The following is an 8,584-nucleotide window of genomic DNA, read 5'->3' on the forward strand; positions in this document are numbered from 1 at the left end:
AAGACAACATTGATTGATTAAAGAATTTATTAGAAGTTTACAATAGGTAAAAGTACAGTTTCATTACAGCACAAATCGCTGGTACAAGGTCAACTAAAGGAGATCCTAGTAAGCTTTACAGCTTATTTACACAGTAACCACTTTATGTATCTCATATAACATTGAAAGACACATGGAACAGAGTACTTTGCATAGGATAACATCAATTATTTACAAAAGCAGAAAAATTGGGAGAAAAGGGGGGGTGGAAACATGGGGTCTTAGTCTATTTACAAGAGGGTCAGATTCAACCATTTTAGGCAAAATATATCTCAAATGCGACCCCCATGGGAAATTACCAGTTTTGTCATGTAATTACCTGCTCACTAGTCACTATACCTCGCTGGTTGGCCGAAATGAACCACAATGAAAAGGGCTGGCAGATGGAGTAGCAGGAATTTAAATTCCTTTACGTTACTAGCAGAACAAAACAGAATACATTGAATACAAAGTACAAGCCGTTTTTTTAGGATATACATTTAACCTCGGTTTGTGAGGATATTACGTCCACGCGCTGGCTTGTTTTGACAGGAGGACCCCCCTCCACCACCTCGACATCATAGTTGAGGCATGGTTGGAGCCTCCCTCTCGCTCTCGGGCTTGTCTCTACGAGGAAGCCCGACACAAAGTTTTCCTTTTAGATCAGTCAGCAGCAACAGAAAACAGCAGATCTACAAGCTCACAACGCTTGTAGTCAGATCGGCCATTTTCGGCGTGCGACGCCACTGCTTCAGACGTCAGGCCCTGTTGGCCGCAGCATGAGCACCCCTAAGCTAACTTCGTTCATTGATTGATCAACGTTAGCCAATAATAGCCAACCAACCTACCTGCCTGGGGATCCGGCTTCAGCCGTCTCGTGTGGGCTTTAAGAAATGCTCGTTCACAAAACCTACCAGTTATCATACAAAACCTCTATTTTGAAGCTATCCTTAGCCCCGAACAAACGCTTTAACGCTGCTATGAGAAGTACAGGTGCCACTGCCCACTGCTGTGGGGCTGCTGCCTGCTACTAGGCTAGCACCCAGCTAGCTATAGTTAGCAGTGTAGTTAGCAGTGGTGTAAAACATCTCGTGTACTCTTTTACTCTGCATTTATTTGAAAATGTTATGTAGTAAGTGAGCAACTATGGTTACTTTGTAGATAATGATTATTATAAAACATACATTAACCACTTCAGCCATTAACCATTAGGCCATTTGAACATAGCCGATCTACAAGCTTCAAAAGATTTGTATACATTTGAAAATGTGAAATGGGACATATCTGCATAACGAGTACTTTTTTACTTTTGGTACTTTAAGTACATTTCTATGCCAATACTTTTGTAATTTTACTCATGCAAATTTTGAAATCCAGACTTCTACTTCTACAGTATTTCTACATTGCAGTATTGATACTTGGTACTTAAAGTAAAACACTTGAGTAATTTTACCACCACTGCAGGTATAGTGGCGTTTAGCATGCTAGCAGGCTAATAGGGTTACTACTACGGCTCGACTCACCAGCCTCTCTCTCTCCAGCAGACATGAAGCCTTGTGGACCCAGCAGCAGCAGCCCTGCGCTCGGCTCGGTTCTGATCTTTCCCTTGATCTTGCTTTACTGTGGAGCCTAGACTACTGCATCGGAGCGGTCAAATAACAAAAGCCAGGCTGCGGTGCCCACTCACGGGGTGCTACTGCTATAGTCTGCCTACTGTGCCCACAGCAGTTGAGTTTTCATCCGTGTGACAACAAGGCAGGCAAGCATTGCATCGTTCATTGGAGTGGTTGTTGTATGAGAGTCTCTGACTCCTATCCTATCCTCCTCCTCCTCCTCTAGAGTCCTCCCAGCCTCAACGAACGGTTGAGCTTCTGAGTACTGAGGGCATCAGCAACCCTAGTGAACCAACCGCATTCAGCTCTGACGTCAAATCAATTCAACTGTCTGCAAGGCTTGGGAAAGGTTGCCTAAAAGAAAAGGAAGAATGCAAGATAATAACAAAAACAACATCAAGACATACACATGGGCATGGTATTACTATTATAGTATTATTGAATAGCAGTAATAATAATAATACATAACAATTGCTTAATATTATTAAAAAGTTGCCTATTAGTCTGATTGATTTGATTGATTGAAGGCTTTATTAGAAGTTTGCATAGGAAAATGTACAGATTCATGACGGTACAGTTCACTGGTACAAGGTCTACTAAAAGGAGATCCATGAAAAGACTAAGCTTATTTCAACAGGAAACCATTAAAGTATCTCATATAACATTGAATGACAGACAAATAGAACACAGTACTATGCAGTAGATATGTAAAGAAAAAAAGAAAACAGTAGGTCTATACAATCAGTAAGTACAGTATATACAATATATACAAGGAAGGGGCAGGTAACAGTAAGTCTAAACAATCAGTATGTACAGTATATACAAGGAAGGGGCAGGGAGGGTAGGGTTGGGCTAGGTTTTTACCAGTTGTGAGTAGTTACCTATTGAAGAAGAAAAGGATATTCACACAAAAAAGAGAGATTGGCAGGTCAAGTAGCCTTGAAAAAAGCTATTGGATAGCAGTGACACTGTACTTTGCAAAAGGTCACACAATAACAATCTTGTTCATGAAAATAAAATAAGTGCCCAGATATTTTTGGTAATGCTGTTCAAAAATGGTCGGCAGTGTTACCTAGTGGCAGGGATAGTCAACTGCAGCAGAAAATAACGGCATCGGTTCTTTCTTTATTTATTTCTTTCTTTCTTTCTTTCTTTACCAATGTCTACTGCATAGTACTGTGTTATAACTTCTATCCGTCTGTCATTCAATGTTATATGAGATACATAAAGGTTTAAATAGACCGAAACGTTTAGGATCTCCTTTTAGTTGACCTTGTACCAGTGAACTGAACTGTACTGTCATGCATGAAACTGTACCTTCAGGGATTTTTTCCCAACCATTTTATTTAGTTTTTTCATTTTAAAATACAGGACATAGCCTTCACAGACTGACACAGAACAAACGATACAAATTGTTCCACTTCCACCCACTAGATGGAGCAATCGCATTGTGTTTGACTTTCTCAGTGTCAGTCAGTCAGCGATTTACATGATTCACAAGATCACATTTTGCCTTTTGTTTGACGGCTGAAGGCTGAAGCTCCTTAATTGAAGTCATTAATATACCCATGTCTTTTTTAAGTCAGGTCCGAAACTGAAAGGCAGAAGCAGATACAGTAGGCTTATTTGCTGGTAGGTTAAAATCATTCTTAAAAAAAATCTTTTATTTATTCATGAAATTACTTATTATTGTTATTTTTAATCCTTGCTCTTAATCATGAACATTTTCGCTTTTTGGGAATGCTTTTTGAAAATGTTTTGAAATAATAAAAATTTAAAACAGAATGTAGGAAATAAAATAAAGGGACCCATACAAATGTGTCTGCGACCCAAAATTGGAACCCGACCCAGTGTTTGGGAAACAGTGAATTAAGCCGTAACATCGCGAGATTTCCGTGCGAGATTCGACTTTCCAGTGGGCGGAGACTGGAGTGGAGCAAAGTGGAGTCGGGTTTCAAGGAAGGCAGCTGGCTTTCGCTTCTGGAGGCTCCGCTGCTGCCTATTTTGACAGCTAGGCTAGCAAAATACCGACATCCACGTCTCTCTGTCCGAAAACTAATGAATGAATGCGCTGTTCTTTCGCGCACTAGTACCCGCATCGGCGGGTGTTGTCATCATCTCCCGCACAGCTTTATTAGGCTGCGTCTCTTGTTCTCCTCCAGGGCTCCTGATTGTCGACTCTGCAACACCTATGAGATACTGATGCTGCCAAGCTGAGCTAACCATTCAGTTCAATTGAAAGACAATAGCCACGTTTCATTGAGACATCCCCCGGTAAGAAAGATGCATGCATTTCACTTGCTCGGTCTTTATTGTATCACATCACTACTGTTAACTTTTATGGAATGGGTTTTGCCCTGGCTGCAGGTGCAGTCTATCAAAGCACTGGCAGGCAAGCTACAATGTAAGGATTTGTACTCATCTCACTGCAAGGCACCGTAGAAACCTATATGATCGATTGTGGGATAAATACAATCATGGTGCATGGAGCGACAGCACTTTACCAGTCACCTTGTGTTGTACTGTATTACACTACCAATGCACGAATTTGTTTAATAGTCACATGCAGTCACAGACAACTCATGTCAAGTGCGTGTGCTGTTATCTTCAAAAAGTTACTTCTACAGCGATGACACCTTAAAGTGGAGATATGCTGTCCATGCACGTATTACGGGTCTAGGACTATAGTTTATTAGCCTGCTGTCAGTATATTCTTCAGCACATAAGCAGCTAAACCTGTAATAGCCACAAGGGAAATGTTGACACCTGTTTTCCTGAGAGTCAATACAAAAATAGAATATTCTTATTTTAATTATTACCCAGACAACTCAAGGCAGTGAAACTCAACAGACTTGATCTACAACCAAGGTCTTGACCACAATACTGAAATTATACTTCTATTGGGTGCCACACTCCATAGGGAGCTCTTTGATTTTCTACTTGTCTTGTGTTAGTTGAAAATTATTCCTTCCATCTAACCCCTAAACTGCAGGATTTGTAGGCATATGACCTCAACTCTCAACACTTGCATTTCATCCCAGTAGGCTATACATTATAGCACGCTTCCATAAGTTTTGATGTGACTATATGCCACTACGGAGTCCACGTGCCCTCGTGACGCCCCACAAGCTCCAAACAGCCCAAACTCCAAACAGCCCAAAATAAACTAATTAGGGTCCTGCTTAACCTTCCCTATCAGACTCACCTCACCGCTACTCACCAGTTAAGAGTGGGGTGGCTCAGAGTAGATGACAGAGTACAGCAACTTGCAATGGGCCTGGTGTACAAGATACACTACACCACTATGATACCCAAGTACCTGTCAAAATACTTTATAAACGTTAAGGATGTCCATAATTACAACACCAGAGGCAGTGCCACAGATCACGTTCAACCCAGAGTCAACTCAAAGAAAGGGTCGAACTCGTTCTTCTGCTATACCACAAAAATGTGGAATGCCTTACCGAAGGCCATAAAGGAGTGTGGATCACTAGCATCCTTTAAAATTGCCCTGAAAAACCACTTACAGGCAGCAGCCGTAAGCAAATGGTAAAAAACCTAGCCCAACCCTACCCTCCCTGCCCCTTCCTTGTATATACTTGTATACTTGTATATTCCTTGTACATACTTACTGTCTGTTTAGATTTACTGTATATTCCTTGTATATACTTACTGTTTGTTTAGATTTACTGTTTTCTTTTCTTTTTTTCCCCTTTTTCTTTACATATCTACTGCATAGTACTGTGTTCTATTTGTCTGTCATTCAATGTTATATGAGATACTTAAATGGTTTCCTGTTGAAATAAGCTTAGTCTTTTCATGGATCTCCTTTTAGTAGACCTTGTACCAGTGAACTGTACCGTCATGAATCTGTACATTTTCCTATGCAAACTTCTAATAAAGCCTTCAATCAATCAATCAATCAAAATTTTCACATGTTCAGTAAAGCATACTGATTACTGCATTATCTGAGGAATATAAAATATCTGTTATTCTTAGCCTTGCAGTGTTAATAATTTAAAGAAATAAAGGAAATCATTAAATGGGCTGAGATTTGCAATAACAGTCACAACCCAGAAATCATGTTATGTTAGTACGGTAAATAACCACAACATCTCGAATGAGATCTGATCAGCATAATAAGCACTACTTTGAGTAGTTCTATCATACTCGGTATTGTGTTATTGTGTTAACCAGCTTGTAGCCCTATTTTATATTACTTGAGTTGTATGACTGTGTCACACGAAAATAGGGAAAATGCGATGGGTTGTGACTTGAGCTTGTTGATGAACTATTACTATTTTTTGAAAATGTTTAATATATTCCGATTATTACTATTATAATTTGTAATTTACTTATTTCATTTTAGCCTAGGTCTATAATTACATGCCCAAAATAGGCCAGGTTGAAAGTGGTTAAATAATACCTATGAGAGACTGACTTTGGTCTTGTATTAATAATAATACACTAATTTATTTGTCACACATGTTGGAAAGAGAGAATGTCAACAACCTGATTGATTACACTCTCACTTATCTTCTTGAACAAGATCTCAGAACATAAGTTTGACTGACCAGAGTATTCTCTTGTCCTTTCAAACTAACATTCAAACGTAAATAACACTAAAGTTATTTTCATTCTCTGTCATACATGGGTCCTTGACTCCTTGCAATACTCCTCTAATTGTTAGGATGATCATACATATGTTCCACACAACCAAGCTTGAGATAGTAATAATATTAACTCACTTAGCGCCGAGCGACTTTCGGGGCGACTAACTAATGATGGCGTTTAGTGCCGAGCGACTCGGAGCGACTTTTATATAAAAGCATTGTTTAAGCTTTTAATTTGGGTTGATAGACGGAGCGGAACGGTTAGCTTACCTTCGACTAGCATACAGATGAAACCCGTGAAAAAAAAGGATACGATTATGACGTCACCTTTAAGCCATAGCTTCCTGTTTACGTAGGCCTCTGTTAGCCGCTAGGCTCAATGCAAACCATCCGACCCTCACGTAGCTTCACTAGGTCGGATTTTGATTCGGAAACTTTCTGTGTGGCATCTATATACGTTCCGATGCCCATACCAATGGTGGTTTGAGACGATCAAGCACGAATTGAGCAGTATTGAGCTCAAATGGCGGCCCGCGGCCTGTCCATTGAATGTCAATGGAGAGCATGTCATTGTACCATCCTGTTATGTCATGAACCTTGTTTTTTATTCTGACTTAACATGGGACCATGGAAAGTCTATGAGCTATGGCTCACTCTAGTGGTCATCTTGTGGCATCCGCAGGCACGTGTACCTGTTTATGTAATGTGATTTTGGGGATTCAATATAGCTATTTCCTGGCGTTATAAGCGCAGATTCATATTGAAATCTGGCTCGCTCGGCGCTAAGTGAGTTAACCTTATTATGTAATGTAAGTACTGTAACTTAAAAGGAATGATTCAATATAATGCATAATTACAACTAACACAGAATATAAAATATCAGGAATAGCCATGATTAAACAAAGTTAACAGCTTAAATGAGGTTAACTGAATGTATTCCCTCTCATTAAGGTTTAATTCGTTTATTGCACCAACATCGCCCATCTAGGCACCACAAATGAAAATAAGCTTGTAGCTATATCTCGTGCAATACATTTAGTGTACATTGTTCCTGTCAAATAAACAAGTGAGAGGGAGGGATGTGGGAACATATAGTTGCCACTAACTCCATACAAATTTAGATGAATCTATTCATAAACCTTAACATGCTACAGTATGTCAATAGAGTTCATTTATAATAGTGATAGCCCCTTAAGTCCACAATGTATCACATATCAGTTAGCTTCTTACACATTAAGGATACATTGTGACGCATTTATACAAGCTTTAGTTATATAGTTTTTGTTTAATGTCCTTAACCAGGTTCTTTCATTATAAGTCAGTACTTCACAGGCATTGACACTAAGGCTTGCCCACCTGCCCCCGGCAGGTAAATAAAACGTCAGGGCAGGTGAAGTTGGCTTTCAGGTTGCCCGACAGGGCAAGTGCTCATTTGAGAGGGGATACAAATGTCTATAAACACAACACGAGATATCTGTCTAAACACCTGAACGTGGCCAGTGCGCTGTGTCTTCTGGTCTGTGGAATGTAAAATAAGAGCACTATTTACCTATAATGTGCTGGTTTTACTGTTGCTGCATTTAAAAATAAAAAATAACAAGTGTGAACCCACAGACATACCGCTATTCAATCATGAGCTAAAGTATTTGGTATTTGGATTTGGAGGTATTGAGGTATGACATTTTATCGCACAGCCCCAGAAAGTAAAGAAATAAGTGTCAAATTGAGCGGTAATTAAAATTGTACCTATCATTTTATAACGGACGATTTACTTTTCGGGCAAGTGGGCATTACCTTCGGGCAAGTAGACCATGACCTGTACTTGCCCGATGGGCAAGTGCCTCTGAGACCTTAGTGTCAACCCCTGCTTCACATTGGAGGCCATACGATAACTACAACATCTCTAATACAAGTAAGCACAGTTCTCATTAACAGATTTATCCCTATATTTTAACTGATTGTCCCGCTTCTTTTTTCCATCTAAGCCAAATATCTTTGCCGAAAATACCCGATCTACAAGCTCACAACGTGTTGTGTTGTGATGCTTTGGGAGCTTGTATATCTGATATTTTCACCAAATGTTTGACCTAGATTAGGGACACTAGGGCTCATGTCATGAAGATATCTTGTAAGTAAATGGTACTCTATTTAACTGAGTTTGTGGGATAATCTGTGCTGCCATGGGGCAGGCCTAAAGTGCTGTACTGCGGCATTTTTTAGAGGATGTCCTTCCCACTTGGTTCCTCTGTCTTTGTCTGACACATGCCCAGTCCCAAGCCTGTGCACGCACGCACACACACACACACACACACACACACACACACACACACACACACACAC

At 40.0% G+C, this 8,584-nt stretch overlaps 1 protein-coding gene across 1 annotated transcript in view; it reads right to left on the bottom strand.

Annotated features, from left to right (window-relative positions):
• The window catches only part of snrka (SNF related kinase a), a 60,384-nt gene extending 58,750 nt beyond the window's left edge, over window positions 1-1,634 (bottom strand). The window contains exon 1 of the mRNA XM_080744683.1: window positions 1,542-1,634. The gene's annotated coding sequence lies outside the window, so the exon portion shown is untranslated. The remainder of the gene's footprint in view (window positions 1-1,541) is intronic.
• Between the last annotated feature and the right edge of the window lie 6,950 nt (window positions 1,635-8,584).

Source organism: Nannobrachium achirus (assembly GCF_963921795.1).
Source record: "Nannobrachium achirus genome assembly, chromosome: 2".
In the NCBI taxonomy this organism is placed as follows: domain Eukaryota; kingdom Metazoa; phylum Chordata; class Actinopteri; order Myctophiformes; family Myctophidae; genus Nannobrachium; species Nannobrachium achirus.